The following is a 17564-nucleotide window of genomic DNA, read 5'->3' on the forward strand; positions in this document are numbered from 1 at the left end:
GCCGCAGGACTTGCAAAGATCATTTTAAAAACATCATAGTGCTGAGACATCCACTGACCATTCTAACATCACACAGCACAGTGGCATATGTTACTGGGAAGTCTTTCACGCTGACATCCGTACGACAGAACTGAATTGAACAGATAATCACACAAGCCAACATCACATACACTCATGAGGGAGTGAATGCTGCCGAAGGAATTGGGGAGGGCTCTCCACATTGCTGTGAGAAAAGAGTAGCTACAGAAATAAAAGCGTCAGAAAAATTAGCGTCAGAAGTTTTAAAAGATCCCGAACTGACATTATTCACAGATGGCTGTTGCTACAAACACCCTGAAGAAGGTCTGTGGCAGTCCACTGAGGGTCTGCCCATCCCCCAGCCAAGTTACTGAGAGACTTGATTTCAGAAGCACATGGACCAGGACATGTTGCTCAAAAAGAAGTTAAGCGACTTCTTTCATCGTGGTGGCATCCATTCATGACAGAGACTATACAAGACTCAAATATAAGACCCACAGTGCGAGTGGGCAGCGGCAAACAAAGAATACCAAAACTTCCTGGACAGGAAGTAGTAATGGATTATACTGACATGTTGGAAAGTGTGGGGGGGCAACGTTACTTGCTGGTGCTGGTGGATGCATACACCGGCTGGCCTGAAGTGTACCCCTGTTGCCGGGAGGATGCGTCCTCTGTTATTAAAGCACTGGTGAACCACTACATTCCAACACACGGGTTTCCTAGGAAGATACGATCCGATAATGGGACCCATTTTAAGAACAAAGATCTCCAACTGGTGGAGCAATTGTTGGGCTTGAAACACCGATTTGGGTCCGTGTACCATCCTCAGTCGCAGGGAAAGGTAGAGAGAATGAACAGAACTTTGAAATCAAAGCTGGGAAAGATATGCAGGGATAGAAAGCTGACCTGGGTGGTGGCACTGCCGATAGCCCTCATGTCAGTGTGCATGTCGGTTAACTCATCCACTGGTTACACCCCGTTTGAGTTACACACAGGTACTCCATTTCCAGGACCAGGGCAGCCATGCTTGGAGGAAGTGAGTATGAAACACCTCCCACACAAAGAATATTATGCATTGGTCAACTGTATGCGTTCCAGATTTGACAGACAACCCAAGAGCCCGCCGGAGGAGACAGAACTGATACCAGAGACCGCCCGACCACTCACGTCCTCCTCAAGGTGCTCAAGCGGAAGTGGACGGAGCCACGGTGGACGGGACCGTTCGAGGTCACCGAGAGGACCTCGCACGCCGTGCGGCTCAAAGGAAAAGGAGAAGTGTGGTACCACCTCTCCCAGTGTGCTCCAGCGCCGGCCACCAGAAGAGGCCCTGCGCTTCAGACACGGAGTGCAAAAGAGGCAGAATAATCCTCGCACCAGTGTCCATCGTGACTCAGGCAGTCTACCCTGAGTCACAGAAGAAAGAAGAGGACCAAAGGGGGTGGGAGAGGAACGATTCTCCCCTCCAACAACGGAGTGCCAATCCGCATCTCATCAACAGCAAGAAACTGTTAGGGTGTAAGACCCAGGTTTTTAATGAAGGTTTGATTCATGTTCGTACTCGGTAAACGCCCACTAGATTTTGTGTACCCCAAGCAATTGTCAGAAATTTATGAATGTCACGGTTGGCTGTTAAATCCAGAAACTGAAGTGGTAAGAAACGTTAAAGATAACTTGCATGCCATCTGGTGGGAACCGTATGAGGTAATAGTAGATAAACTGTCTAAATAAATCCATTCTCCGCTCATAGTGCAACCGTATCATCGTGACAGCCATTGAAGGAAAGATGCCAATAGCCCCTCCCGCTTATCAAATGAGTCAATTTGATCCCCTCCATGAATCGTGTATGCTCCGATGGCTCAATTAGATGAGCACTATGACTCACTGTTCCAAGACATTGTTGTGCTGTAGAAATCATTGTGTTGAGCTGTATAGTTGACCTCAGTAAAAACCGAGGTCAAAAGGGGGACTGAAGAGAATTTAATGATTTATATGTTGTACTGCCTTACTTTGACTAAAGCTTCATGTCCCACTTATACTAAAGAAGGTGTCTCGAAAGCTGAGCGAAGCTGAGAAGCCACAACTGGTTAAGTTCTCAGTCGCTCTTGACCTTGGCTGAACAGATTAGACACAGACAGACTGTCTTTGCTGCTGATGTCAGCTAGATGTCTGAATTACAGACGGACTCAGCTCCCTTTTTCGCTACTAAGACTGAGACAAATATGAAAGTCAGATAAGGGGGAGTCTCACAGAAATGGGATAAATATCCATTGTTCTTAGAGAACGGGGCCCACTCTCATTCTGGGGGTGTGCTGGCTGTGTGCAGACTGTGTGCAGAGCAGACCATCAGGGGAGCTGAGTCCAAGGCCTTGTTGGTATGCATTTCATGTATGTGTGTAATTGCTAAATAAATAACCTTAACTGTAATATAACCTGTTCTGTCAATTCTTGAACACTCGAAGAATATCCTGGCGAGGAGGATTCCTTTTCAGTGTCAAACGCTGCACTAAGGTCTAACAAGACCAGTACAGAGACAAGTCCCCCATCTCAATTCTATAACATCTTCAGAGCTTTGACACAAATCTGTTCGAAAGTAGTTTAAGGTATTTCTATGTTCACTTGTTTGTTTTCATATGATTATTCTGTTTTTATATTATGATTATTTGACTGTAAATAGATGTAGTTTTGTTAAATATACCCTTGTTTTTTTCCTTTCTCAGATGAAGCAAGTTGAAGTTGGGGGCAGCCGGGGAGAAGAAGAAGAAGAGCCAGACGAGGACGAGTCCCGTCTCATCTTTTTCTGACATAGCTTGGCCAGCAGAGGTTGAAGCAGGTGTGGTGAAGAAGGAGGAGGCAGGTGTGGTGGTGAAGAAGGAACTTTTTGTATATGTACAGTTTAGTTGTAGTTTAAGGTATTTCTATGTTCACCTTTGTTCTTCATGTTTATTCTGTTTTTATATTATGATTATTTAAGTGTAAATAAATGTAGTTTTGTTAAATATACCCTCATTTTTCCCCCCCTTTCTCAGATGACTCAACTTGTAGCTGCAGGAGGAGAAGATGCTGGAGGGGGGGTTGCCAGAAGAGTAGTTGCGCAGAAAAGGTTCTAGAGATAAAGAAACTGAAAGTGCAACTGGCAAGGCTGGCCAAAAAGCTCTTGCGTTATAAACGTGTCCCAAAAGTGGTGAGTGTGGCTGGCTGGAAGGTGAAAAGCATCATACTGGTTGTCAAAAATAATTATACCCTCGTTTTTTTCTTTCTCAGATGAAGCAAGTTGAAGTTGGGGGCAGCCGGGGAGAAGAATAAAAAGAGGCGGACGAGGACGAGTCCCGTCTCATCTTTTTCTGACATAGCTTGGCCAGCAGAGGTTGAGGCAGGTGTGGTGAAGAAGGAGGAGGCAGGTGTGGTGGTGAAGAAGGAGGCACTTTTTTGTATATGTACAGTATAGCTGTAGTTTAGGGTATTTCTATGTTGTTCTTTATGTTTTCATATGATTATTCCGTTTTTATATTATTTGAGTGTAAATACATTGTTAAATAAATCCTTATCGTTTGGCAAATCACTGTTCTCCTGCTTATTCACACCGATGGTTAGCCAACATCCAGCCTGAGGTCCTGAACTTGCGCCCAGAGCCCCGTCTCTAAACCCTCTGGGGAGCTTCTTCTAGCAGAATGCTAGAGAGTTGAAAGTCAAGCTATTTGTATTGCTATGCACAGTTACTACGTACAATGAAAACATTACTTTGATAGTGTTAATGTGGTAGCATAGTCATCTAGCAGGTGCCAGCAGTAGCTAATACAACGCCTTGCAATGTCACTCCAGGAGCAAAGAGGATGCCCAGGCCTGCTTTTTACAGGCCAGGTCAAAAGCCCTCATAATAACATGCAGTAATATTTGAGAAGTGTACTTTCTGAAAATATATAAAAAAAGTACAAAAGTCACCTATTTTAAAAATTCAACTTTTAACACATTTTTTAAAATAATTGTACTGTAGTTTACTTTCAATAAATATACCACATTTTAAATAATATTTCAGTGCAACTAGTAAGTAAACATATTCTAGCTATTATTTCCATATTAATTGTATTATTCTTTTGGAATGTGTTACTGTGAAAATGCACCGAAAGCACATTTTTTTTAAATATATATTTTTATATCTTGCCGTTTTAGTATATCTTATTCCGTGTAACTTTTTAACCCAGGTGAATGCCAGCTCTACTCACGCGATGTAGGCGTATTCATCACTTCTGGTTTCACGTGTGTTAGCCAATAACGTACCTAGACTTAATAGTTACAATATGCAATACTGCTGTACTATACTGAATATTGTTTTGCTACTACATTTATTTCATTTTATAATATTACATTGCTATGCCATAATACGTATAATGGACAAGCCTTTTTATTTGACCATATTATGTCACTGTTATACCACTTTACTTTGAGACATCACTGTTAGTGTAGAACACTGAATAATGTTTCCACCAGGTAAACCTGAACACCTCTCAGTGAGACAGCGATTATAACCGCACACATATACATACATACACACACACACACACACACACACACACACACACACACACACACACATACATATTATAATAATTAACTGGAGGACACACTTTTTTCTACAAGTAGATCTTAAACCCTTAAATATAAACAGTAGCCCGGCCACCCTATGGAGGAAACTCATTTCGGCCACTTTTTTTTAATTAAAATACAAGTTGGATAAAATCTCCATTGTCCTCTCCTTATATGTAGTCAGGTGTCGGTAGGTAGAACTTATATGTAGTCAGGTGTCGGTAGGTAGAACTTATATGTAGTCAGGTGTCGGTAGGTAGAACTTATATGTAGTCAGGTGTCGGTAGGTAGAACTGCCAGTGCCACTGACTCGCCGCTCTCCTGGCTGACGCCTCACGCTGCCACGGACTCGCCGCTGTCAGTAGTCGCTCTCGCTGTCTCGCCCAACAACGTTAGCTAACGTGATAGAAAGCTTGCCATTTAAAAAAAAAAAAAAAAAAAAAAAACTGGTGGGAGGGAAATTAAGCCACTGTAGACATCTTATAGACTCAATACGTCACAAAGATGTTCTATTGCAAAGATCACAACCTAAGCTTTTTTCTGTGTCTCAGAATCGCTGGACGGCCAGTTGACCCCTCCCTCCCAAAACAAAAACTTTTGGAACTACACGATTCACGTGGATGACATTTTCATTTCAAAACGACGAATTTTGCTGAAAGGTGACAAGTTTGCAGGTCTGCTTACACCCTTCTCTGCACTTCCTTTAGAGCAGTTACCCACCTTAAACTCTATAGAGACCGTGTCTGTTCCACAGCCACTTAAATTAATTATATCAAAAGTAACCAGAAGAGGTGTTATAGAAAATAACCTCATAAAAGGTTAACACCACTATTGCAAAAGTGAGAATTAAATGTAGACTCCTAAATATTAGATCTTTGTCTTCTAAAGCTGTATTAGTAAATTAATTAATATAAGACAATCATATTGATGTGTTCCGTCTTACTGAAACATGAGGAATATGTCAGCCTAAATGAATCTACTACTCAGTCATTAATATGAACATTCCTCGAGGCACCGGCCGAGGAGGTGAAGTATCTGCCATTTTTGACTCGGGCCTGTTAATGGGTCCTAAACCTGGATTGAACTGTAACTCATTTGAAAGCCTTGTTCTTAGTCTTTCACATCCAACCTGGAAAACAGTACAGCCGATTCTGTTTGTTGTGGTGTACTGGGCACCAGGTCTGTATTCAGAATTTAAATCTGAATTTTTATCAAGTTTGGTCGTTAAGACTGATAAGGTTATTATTGTAGGGGGATTTTAATATTCATGTGGATGTCAGCAATGATAGCCTTAGTGTTGCATTTAGCTCATTGTTGGATTCGATTGGCTTCTGTCAGAGAGTACAGGAACCGACTCACTGCTTTAACCACACCCTCACCTTGTTCTTACATATGGCATTGACGTGGAGCATTAAGTAGTGTTTCCTCAGAACCCTCTTTTATCAGACCATTGCCTTATAACTTTTGAGTTTATACTACCGGATTGTACAGCGTTAGGCAAGAGTTTTTACACCAGATGTCTAACTGACGGTGCTGTTGCTAGATTTAAGGAAGCGATTCCTTCTGTATTTTATTCCTCACCATGTCTCAATAAAACAGAGGACTCCTGTGCTAACTTTACTCCCTCCAGATTGATCAGCTCGTCGATGGTGCTACTGGCTCATTGAGAGTGACACTGGACTCGATAGCCCCTCTAAAAAGAGGATCATTAAGCAAAGGAGGCTCGCTCCATGGTACAACCCTCAGACCCGCATGTTGAAGCAAGCATCAGGAAGCTTGAGGGCATGTGGCGTTCCAACAGTCTGGAGGAGTCCCGTTAGTTTGACGGGATAGTCTGAGAACATATAAGAATAATATAATACTACTCATCACTAATAGAGAAAAACAAGAGCAAACTCAGGTAGCCAAAATGACCTGGCCCAGATCCGGCTAAGCTCGGCACGCCGGAAGAAACACATCGGCCCGGGTCCGGCTGCCAAGACGCGGCATTAATGACGCCCCAGAATACACTGGCCAGATTCCGGCGGCCGACACTGCCGTCACTGGGCCGTAATCAAAACTAACCGGGGCCAGCATCGGCCCGACGGCGGCACACTAGAAGAAACACGTCTACTCGGGTCGGTCGAAAAAGACCACCGTCACCTCACGTCCAAAAATAAAACTGTTGTGAGATCTCACAATTTACAAAACATAAATGGTAATTCTATCAATAGTATTGCAAACCGTTCTCACTCCTTATTTATTGAATATCGTGTCTGTATATAATGTAATAATATCTGACAGTCCACGTCTGCTAGCTTGTAACTATACATTTTGATTTCAGGAGATAAAACATTGCAATACAATTTCGCCACATGTCCATTACATTAACTTTAAAGTTACTCCAACCCTGCTTGCCTTTGTAAACCAGCTGGCTGGTTAAAACAGTTCTAGATGCAGTGGAGGCGTTGTTACACATGTCTGTGCTCAAACATCATGGCTTGTAAATACAAAAGTGTTCCTTCATTACAGACTAGTCAGCTAACAGCATTATTCGGGTCCTCAGGACACGTTTTCTAGCTAACGTGCTGAACTATGAAGGTAGATTTGTGTCTTTATTACGCAAACAAAAAAGTTTTGAGAGCAAATTTCTGGTTTGTAACTAGAATATCTGGCTACAATTGAAAAACCTGTGCTCTCAATCCCAAAAGTTACGAGTGGAGTTTTAGACGTAGTGGGCATACGCTGCTGAATGAGGCAGGAGTTTCTATTGGTGGGCTCGACTGGGCTCTTGGAACACACACACACACACACACACACACACACACACACACACACTAACGGGAGGTTACAGTGAGGAGGACACGGAGGTAAATTGACATTATATTGCTCTGTTCGTCAACATTATTTTAAATGTGGCAGCACTTCTTTGTTTTCATGTTGTTAATGTCGTGGAGTCTCTTTTCTTCGCCTGTATTCACATCTATTCTTGTGTTTCTGCCATCATGAATACACACTAGATGCCGCTCATCCAACAACTCTTCCACCATGTCATTCAGACGCTGCTGTGGGACTACGGATAATATTATGAACCCAGAAACCATGGAGTTTGATGTTCCGACGTATGTGGAATTTATACAACAAGTATAAAGCAGAACTAGTGGTTATTTCCATGGCGGAAACGGTATCCGTTTTACGGAGATAAACCAGGGAGGCCGCGGTTCCTGGAGGAGTCGGTGAAATTCACAGAGCTGTGTGCGGCTACAGATGATGTTATGAACCCAAATACGAGGGCAGTTCAGTTCTGTTCCGACATGCACGGGACTTCCACAACAAGTATAAAGCAGAACTAGTGGTTATTTATTCCATGGTCGAGAGCAGAAATTAAAGCTATTTTCATGGAGAAGCAATGGAGATAAACCACGCCCCTTTTGACACGGCGAGATATTCGCCCCGCCTTCGGTGTGAACACTTATTGTAGAGCGAGTAAACTGCAGCGATGAACGCGGCGCGCAGCATTAAAGCTGCAAACCGTGTCTTCAAACGTCTGAGGAGATCTGGAGGAAACAGGTTTAACTCCTCCTTCTCACGAATTGATTACTTTTTTTTGGACAGAGCTCTCATTCCTTGTTAAGTCTGTGGAATAATACCTATTATTATTTTGGACCATGCTCCTCTACAATTAGACATAATTGTATTTAATGTATTGTATGTAATTAGACACCTTCACTCTGAATCAGAAAGGCCGTCCACTATGGAGGCTAAACCCCCTATTGCTCTCTGAAAGATTTTTGCAATAAAAAAAAAAAAAAAAAAAAAAAAAAAAATCACAAAATCCATAGATTCCTTCATCAAAATTAACACGTCCAGTACAGTCTCCTTCTCTCTTCTATAGGAAACACTTAAAGCAGTTCTACGAGGGGAAATCATTTCCTTTACATCATACTCAAACAAAATGGGGAGACAACAACTACAAAACTTAACTGAATCCATTCACAACCTTGATAAGCAGTATGTGTCTAATCCATCACCTGAACTTCTCAAAAAAAGGGAAAACCTACAATTACAATTTAATCTACTATCGACCAAAAAAGCAGAGCAACTGCTGTTGTATTCTCGTGGTCATACGAGTATGGGGACAAGAACAGCCGGTTGCTGGCTCATCAACTAAAACGGGAAGCAGCCTCACGACTGATTCCTGAAATTAAAGATAATCATGGAAACTTGAAAACTAGCCCGCAAGAAATTAACAAAGTTTTTCAGACTTACTACACAAAATTGTATACCTCTGAATCTACCTCAAGTAAAAGGACCAATGACAACATTTTTAGACGGCCTCGACTTCCCATGTCTTGAATCAGATAAAAATTACGGAAATAGATCAGACAATAGAATTTGAAGAAATCCAGGCAGCAATTACAACTATGCAGAGTGGTAAGACTCCGGGGCCTGATGGCTTTACGGCAGAGTTTTAAATTTAAAGACAAGCGTTCTCCAATTCTTCTCGGAATGTATTGGGAATTGCTGATTATGGGTACTTAATTGCATACCTAAACTAAAAAGAGTATATCTCTGCAACCACAAGGTCTATTTTAATAATTTGTGTTATAATAAACAGTAACACTTGTGAGACATTGTTCAGATGTGTTAATACCACTATATATGTTACTGTTTAAGAGTAAATGAAGATGGCACACAGCCCAAATTAGAGATTTCAGGTTCGCCTAAAAAAGAAAGCACTTTCAGGATGATTATCTACTTGGAATGATGCATCAGCCTTCCTAGGCCTCTTCCAGTGGTAGCACAACATGTGACCAGTCTCTCTGCAAAGTTTTACTTAAATTAGAGCATTTTTAGTAAAGGCAGTTTAGGCGAGGCCTCCAAAATGGACATTTGGCGCCATGGGTGCCTGTTACGGACGGTGTCCTGTATCTCAAGTATGCATACATGTATTGTGTTTTGTGTTGTTGCTTTGTCTCCCCCTCCTGTTGTCTTTCTCATACTTCACAGATGTACACACCTGGTTCCAGATCTCCAATCACCCCACCTGTTCCAGATCTGCAATCAACCAGTCCCAGTGAGCGCTTGCTTGCTTGCTTATTCCTTTAATTATGCGCACAGGGTCAATGAGGACAGGTAAGATACCCTGGGGTTTACATATTGCAAACACGTAGGTTTACCGGTTGTTAATACCCTAGGTTAGAGTGAACATCAGCTTAGCGTTAGCTTGAACATCTCTTTGTATAATAAATAGCTGTTCACCACCGCAATGTCCAAGAAGTGGTAAAAGAAGGTCTTATATCACTTCATGGTTTTGTGTAGGACACTGTAATATCCGATCAGAGCATCGGACAAATTCACACCCCCCCATATTACAGTTGTAGTCCACTATTGAGTCCGGAACCGGTATGGACTTGCTCTGCCACACACCAACCACCTTCAGCTTTCTCTCCACCGTCTTTCCACTGTAGGCTTGGTGAATGGTAGAGCACATGTTGACCTCTCTGGTGTCCATCCATTTTACGAACACGAGGTTGCCACTCCGGATCAGCCGCATGTCCCCCCCTCTGAGCCGTTTTGGGCAGGATGTTGGTCTGGGTCTTAGGGTAGCCAATGCGATGGTTGCGGATGGTCCCACAGCAGCCAATCTTCTTTTTCAGTAGGTCCGTAACGAGAACAGGGCTGGTGTAAAAATTGTCTGTGTAGAGGAAGTAGCCGCTACCGAGGAGAGGAAAAGGTAAAAGGTCGATTACTGATGTGTAACTCAGACCTTTACCTGGGACGGGGGACTCACGTTTCCCTCTGTATACAAAGAAATTCCAAGTGTAGCCATTGGATGAGTCCGCCAGCACGAACAGCTTGTAGCCCCACATCTACGTCCTGTGCCAGACTTGGTCTTATTCAGTTCAAGGTGGTCCATAGGATGCATTTTAGTAACAGCAGACTCGCTAAAATGTTCCCAGACCGTGATGCAGAACGTAACCGTTGTGACTATCCTCAAGCAGACTTACCACACGTTGTGGGCATGTCCTAAACGTGGACAGTTCTGGTGCTATGTTTTTAATATCTTATCTATAGTTTTAGGGATCAAACTACAACCGTGCCCTCTTCTGGCAATCTTTGGAATCCCTGCCAAACCCATCCTATATAGTACCAAAGAAAATTATATCATTCCTTTTACTACTCTTCTGGCTCATCGCAGAATACTGCTTGCTTGGAAGTCTCCAGGTCCACCATCTCAGTCTGCCTGGCTTAAGGATGTAATGTTTTTCCTGAGTCTTGAAAAAATCAAATATACACTTAGAGGCTGTAATGACCATTTCACGAGGAAGTGGCAGCCTTTCATTTCCTATTTCCAAGACCTGTCAGTGTTGCCCAATGACTGAGGCGCGTTGGGTTTTGTCCATCTGTCTGATTTATTGCAACCAAATCCATGTACGACAAGAATCTGTGAACACATGTAAAGGCCATGGGTGTGGGTGGGTTTTGTGGGTGGACGTGTTATGATTAATTCATATTTTCAATCGTTTGATTTTTTTATTTATTAGTTGTATTTCTTCTTATTTTTCACTTTACGTTGTCCGTTTGCTCTACCTTCCTGTCACTTTATGCAGTACTACTGCAAACAACACACACAAAAAAATACTTGTTTGCTGATCCCTGTCGCTATATTGTGCACGTTCTCTAATAAAGTATATTTAAAAAAGGAAAGAGAAGAATAAGTTACCTAAAGGATCTACAGAACCACAATGTTGATTAACTTCATTTAAATTGCTGAAATACAGCCTTGTGGGAAAAGTTCGATCGGCTCAGAAAAAATTTAACTTACCTTTTTTAAGTTTGTGTTATTACATAAGCCCCGTAACTTTTGCACAGAGGCCGTAACGTTTCGCTAGATCGTTAATAAGTACACTTTACAAAATCAGATCTCAATAAAAGACACTTATTTATATCCCTACAAGCTTGTAGGAGTCTATTAAAGCAATGTAGATCTTTGTGTGTAGTATATTAGTACCTGAAAAATCCCAATGCGGCCGGACTGTTTTTTTTTTTTTCTCCTACTACTGGCATAAAGGTTATAACTTTTCCATTTCTGAACCGAAGGACAGTTTTTTGACTGAATATCCTTCCTAACATGCCAATGCTGTGTTTTATTGTGATTTTCTTGTTGCAGAATCAGAACCCTTTATTGCTAAGTAAGTTTACACAAACAAGGAATTTGCAGGCCTGCAAACTCACTAAAATGTGCATCACATCCTGTTACGTCGCGGTCAAGCCTCTTTCCCTGCAGGTGGCTACTCGTGATTCAAAGCCCCGCCCTCGCTAAACTATCAACGGATGGGTAAATAAATACAAAGAAAAGTCACGGAGAGCGTTTAATTCTGCGTGGACGTATTCATTTGCTTTCACTGCCATCGATGCCGTCTGACCTGTATGCGGATATGTGGCGAGAAATTATCAAACAACAAAGCATTTAATGTTGAAAGATTCTCCAGAACAAACACTCTGCTGCAGAAGAGCGATTCCTCAACGGCTGCAGCGAACTGAACAAAGTAAATATACTTTCAGGAAGTGGATCACGTCTCCAACGCCACTCCTGCTGCTGGTTCTGTCAGCTCATGAGACACGGAGGCGTCCGCTAGTGAAGAAGGATCCCTCCTCTGTTTGCGGTGATCTAAAAGTCTACGTAGTGAGGACGCTCAGTGTAAACGTAGCAAAAGATATGCGTTTAAAATGTAAAACTCACGTGTAGAGGACAGGTATCAAACCTGCTACCCTGTGATTACAAGACGGACACTCTACCACTGTAATGCCCTGCCAGTTAATTGGTTGTGTGTATGTGTGTCTCTTGATTATGTCATTCCCTTCTCCTGCCCTCAGCCACCCCCATGTGTGTCCCCTGATTGTGATTACCTACACCTGTGTTTCCCCTCTTTTTTATATATTCACTCACTCACTCACTCCCTCCCTCCCTCCCTTGTCCCCTGTCAGACTGTCTTTGTTCCTGTGTGTCCATGTTGGTGTGTTCCATGTCATGTGCCACCTTTTTTCTAGTTCTGTTTTGTCCGAAGTTTAACTGAGTAAAGTACGTTTTGGATTTTTCCCCCTCAAACCTGCCTCCGGTCTCTTTCCTCTGCACCTGAGTCTCTGCGCACCACACCCGGGTCTTGACAACCACATGAGCCACAAATATAGAAAATATTCAAAGTCTGCATAGTCGTGGTTTTAATGGATCTCAATGTAGCCGATACATGACCGTTTTGTTTGATAGTTATAAACAGGTAAAATAGCAATGCAATGTCAAAAATTGACTTTTTTATAGTCTTTATTCTTGTTCTGTAATTTCATAAATACAACAAACTATATAAGCAGTGATATAAAATAGCTTTTGCGGCTCCAGACAATTTGTTTTTGGTGGAAAAAAGGGCAAAAATGGATAGGAACGGTTGCCAACCCCTGGTCTAGGGGATAAGGGGGGACGAACACAGGTCAGCCAAAGAATAAGTGAAAGAAAATCTAAAGTAGGAGTATCGTTTTTAAACGAGATTTATTAACACTGCTGGCTGTTTAACAAAACGACAAAAGGCTCTCTATGAAGTGGGAGAGATTGGGACAGTTCGTGGTCGTGCCAAACAAATAGAAATCAAGAAAACTAAACTAGGCCTAGCTATCTACCACGGAAATAAAATAAACAAAATGGCTTCTCCAACTTCTCTAAAAGTGAATGACCAAAACCGATACAGAGGGAGCACTGACCAAATAACCTAATGTTTCTAGACACCAAAGTACCTACGTGTTTGCACACATGTACAGGGTACCCCAAACTCACCTACTGCCCTCAACCTCCCCTTAAACAGGGATGTCATGTGTACAGATTGTAAAGCCCTCCGAGGCAAACTTGTATTTGTGATGTTGGGTTGTACAAAATAAACTGAATTGAATTAAACCTTCAACCTAACAGTGTCAGGTCCAATCTCAATCTCCCCCTAAAGCCTCAAGCCCTGAACACTCAGGGACTCACTGACGTCAGCTGCTAAGTGGCTGAGTGTGAGAGTCTGTGAGGGCTTGAACTGGTGTGAATATGAAGGGGACAGCACTTTGCTGCAACATATCACGTGACTACATAAACAAAGTGTACAATTGTGTTATTTATTCACTGATTTGAACGTCTTCCTCACGAGATAAGTCATTTTTAATGATCTATTTACTCGTTTTTGTCAAAACGAAATGTTTGAATGTAAAAAAATATTATATATGTTCTGCTTGCATTCCTCTGATTTCATGTGTTTTTATGTTCCATCTTTAATCCGTAATGTTTTTGTTTAAATGTATTTTATCAGGCTGAACGCCCACATGTCTCTTTGTTTACTTTTTTTTTTGTACGTCTCCATGCTTCGATTGGGAACTGCGTGTTTAACGTCACATTGCTATGAATTGTGGGTAATTCCCTTAGGCAAAGTCAGCATCTAATGCTGACTTACAGAAAGGGCTCACAATGTCTGCCAGAGACTCAAGCGCTCTACGATGGGACAGAACTTAACCCTCACGGGAGCGCGCCTCAAAGTCCGTAAGGGTGGAGATTGGGATTGGGCATCAGTGTGCATAGACAGAAAGAAAACCGCCCCGAACTCTTCTGACTCCCTCCTTTTAAAATGGCCGACCGACACGCTGATTGCCCTTCACAGGTGGCAACCAATTAGCAGGTTGGAACCTATGGGGGAAACAAGAGGGGAGAACACAACACTGACAAGTAACCATCATCATCATCATCACTGTTAACCTTTTATGTCCGCCACAAGTAATTAACCCTACTTCCTGTCAGTTTCATATAAACACATTCATCAGCTTCAATCAGCTCTGTTCGGATCATTTCCAGGCAGCTTTATAAGTTTTTCTCAGGCATATTCGGTCAAAAACAGGCTGTGGTTTATTTAGTCTGGCGTTAAATTTCACCATGCCGTCACAGAGCAGCTGAGAACACAAGCACATAAACATTAAGGCAATTTGTGATGCGAAATATTAAGTTACAGATAAAGGATTACGTTTGGTGAACCAGCTGGTTCAGTGTTGACAGATTTACAGATGACAGCAGGGTTTCAGGTTTCACTCTGAGAATGGAGACTAAGTCTGATCCTGCCTGTGAGTGAATACATATGAGACAGAGAAAGAAAAAAGGTTAGAGGGAGACACAGTGGCGTGAGGGGATTAGGAGAGAGGAGAAGGATATAAGGTGGTCACAGAGGAGGATTATAAAGACGATGGAGATAGAGAAGGGCCCAGAGAGTTGGTATAAATACCAATGACAGAGTTATACAGTAGGTCAATGATACGGGGAGGAAGGACTTCAGAAGTAAACACAACTGCATACATTCCACAGTGAATGTGATTCTTTCTTTCCTACTGGCCAGGTCTAATAAACCAGGTTCCTCCCCAGCTGAGGGTTCAGTTCCTCTTATGTCCACTAGATGCTGCTCTACCTCAACACTGAATTAATTGAAAACTTGAAGAGGAAACTTCTCTCTACCAACACAAATCATTGACCTTCTTTAATGTAAATCTGACTGCAGATTTTCTGAACCACTAATCTGACTCATTGTCTCATAGAGGATGTTATGTGACGGACAGTTGGCGCACGTCAACGCTGAGTCGGATGGACTCTAGCACAGCAGTGCTTTGATTTCAATACACACAATGACAACGCTAGTGGTTATCGGCCTCATAGGAATGTTAGAAGGGGTCTACAGCGATGGTTGATCACTGACGCGAACGCAAGGAGGAACATGGAGCAACCCAGTCTTCATCGGGACGATGTTGGGGTGGAAGGTTGGGTCAAGCAAACACAGGACCTTTACCTTTTTCCTGTTCATGTCCCGTGTGAAACCACGCGCTCTTCCCCACGCTGTCTGGAATCAGAGCAGAGGTCAACCGTTCTGCTAAAATGGGGAAATGTGTGTCTGTCATCACATCTCATGACAGGATTCAGACGGCGCTTCCAAGAGAAATATATCCTGCTGTTCTCGACTCCCTTCATGATGGACACAGAAGAAGTGGAAGAGAGTCTGCGATTAGATTAGAGTTACAAATATATTACACAGTATTCCTGTGTTAAGCCCAATTATGTAATACATGTAATCAAGCTGATAACATTTTATGACACAGGTTAGTCGATTTGTAAACAACCCCAATAACTTATTTACACAACTAGCCTAAATATAGCCATCCCCTTGTTCACAGGGCTGTGAGGTCACCATCCTGACTGAGCAGCTCATTTGATTCATTTTGCGATATAGAGTATTTTTCAGCCGATAACATTTGAAAAGGGTGATTGTGATGATAGGTGTATGATAATCACCATGCTAATCGTATTTTAATATGTACTAAATACTTAAAGAATCAGCAGTTCCTCCCGATTTGAAACTATATTAGGATTTTATGTCTGGCAACGATGGCTACTGGTAGCAAGCAACCCAAACAAAAAATGTATGTGATCTGAATATTTTAATCTTTTTAGATGTATAAATACCGCATTATATGAAAATGGTCCCACAGTGGGTCCTCGCTGGTTAACTCAGAGCTGTTGTAAAAATAGTAGTGAAGCCTGGTTGAGAGCCTCCTGGCCTGCAGTTTCCTGTCATCAGCAGCAGGATGACCTGAGGATCCTGTTACAGGTGAAGGGTCTCCTGCAGCTGAGTGACCTGCTTTAGCACTGGAACCGCCATGGGGTCCTTTCTATATACCAAGAACGTTCAGTCACATTAGCTTTTATTTGGCCCACTTGGTCCAGAACAAAGACATACATGACATCATTAGGCTGAGTCATGCTGCACTTCACTGAGCCTTGTGGCTTTATTTATCCTTTCTGTGAAGACATAGTTGTTTGCAAGTATTACTCAACTTCAGCTGGACTTCATGTGTTAAAAATAATGATGAGCAGCTAGACAGGTGTCTCGTCCAACATGTTCTCACTGCAGCTCCTCAAATACCTCCGGACGCTCGGTAGAACTGCTACGCTTCAGGCGTTGACGCTCTTTGTGTCCTTGCCATCCGTTTTGGACGCATGTGTTCACAGAAAGCGTAAAGTTTCTGCTCGTTACAAACGTGGGTTAACGTAGTTTTAGTTGTACTTGCTTGTATACGGATAGGAAAAGTATGTACGGGTTGATGGGATCGCAATCGGACTGCGCTTGACCACGTGAAAGTACACCTGCTTGGAGCACACCTGTCTGCAATTGTCCCATCAACAGGCGAAGGATTAGAGTTCAGTGGGTTCGGAGGTAGTATTCACTTGGCCAACCAGAGGCTGACATTTAAACCACATGAGGGTATTCACAACAATGCGTCTTGGGTGATCTGATCACAAATGGACAGATCTGGACAGGTGGGAATGCACCCGAGACACATTGAGGTCCGTTTGCTCAGATCACATTCAGAGGTGGTTGCTGGTTATGCAAACGTGTCCCATGCCACAATGCGAGACCGCATCCTCAACTGACGTCTTCTACTACTGACGGAAGTACATTTGTGGGGTAACGGCATCCTATTGGTTCTCAGTTCGCATAATCACAACGTCTGAAAATAGAGATGTATTATGAGAGCATTAAACATCTTGGGTCTGTATTGTTTCTTCTTCTTCATTTAATGTCCGGCAAACTAGACACCTTGTGTGATGCGCATCAAACATCCAAACCCATTGCTTTGTATGCGAAGCTGCACACTGGCAGCATCTAAACACACCATCTTAGGTTGATGCACGTCAGGATAATCCACTATCCTATTTTCCATCATGCATCTATGTTCCAGAAACATCAATTTTCACATAAGCTTCACAGATTGATACCTCCCAGCTATTTCTGTCTGTATGACTCATGCTGTGTGCGCTACAGGGTGTGATGTGACGCTCCGATGTGTGTTGGATTTCAGTAAATTAGAGATGCAGGTCATCACGCCATATTGAGGCCTGTTTGAGGACAACCAGAAGACCTAAT

At 42.5% G+C, this 17564-nt stretch overlaps 1 long non-coding RNA gene across 1 annotated transcript; it reads left to right on the top strand.

Annotated features, from left to right (window-relative positions):
• The first annotated feature begins 1537 nt into the window (after nt 1-1537).
• LOC306751779 lies at nt 1538-2869 on the top strand. Its single transcript, XR_013771210.1, has 3 exons — nt 1538-2390; nt 2478-2618; nt 2736-2869. It is a non-coding gene; the product is annotated as an uncharacterized lncRNA (long non-coding RNA).
• The last annotated feature ends 14695 nt before the right edge of the window (nt 2870-17564 follow it).

The sequence above is a fragment of the Taurulus bubalis genome, assembly GCF_910589615.1.
Source record: "Taurulus bubalis genome assembly, chromosome: 19".
NCBI classification, from domain to species: Eukaryota; Metazoa; Chordata; class Actinopteri; order Perciformes; family Cottidae; genus Taurulus; species Taurulus bubalis.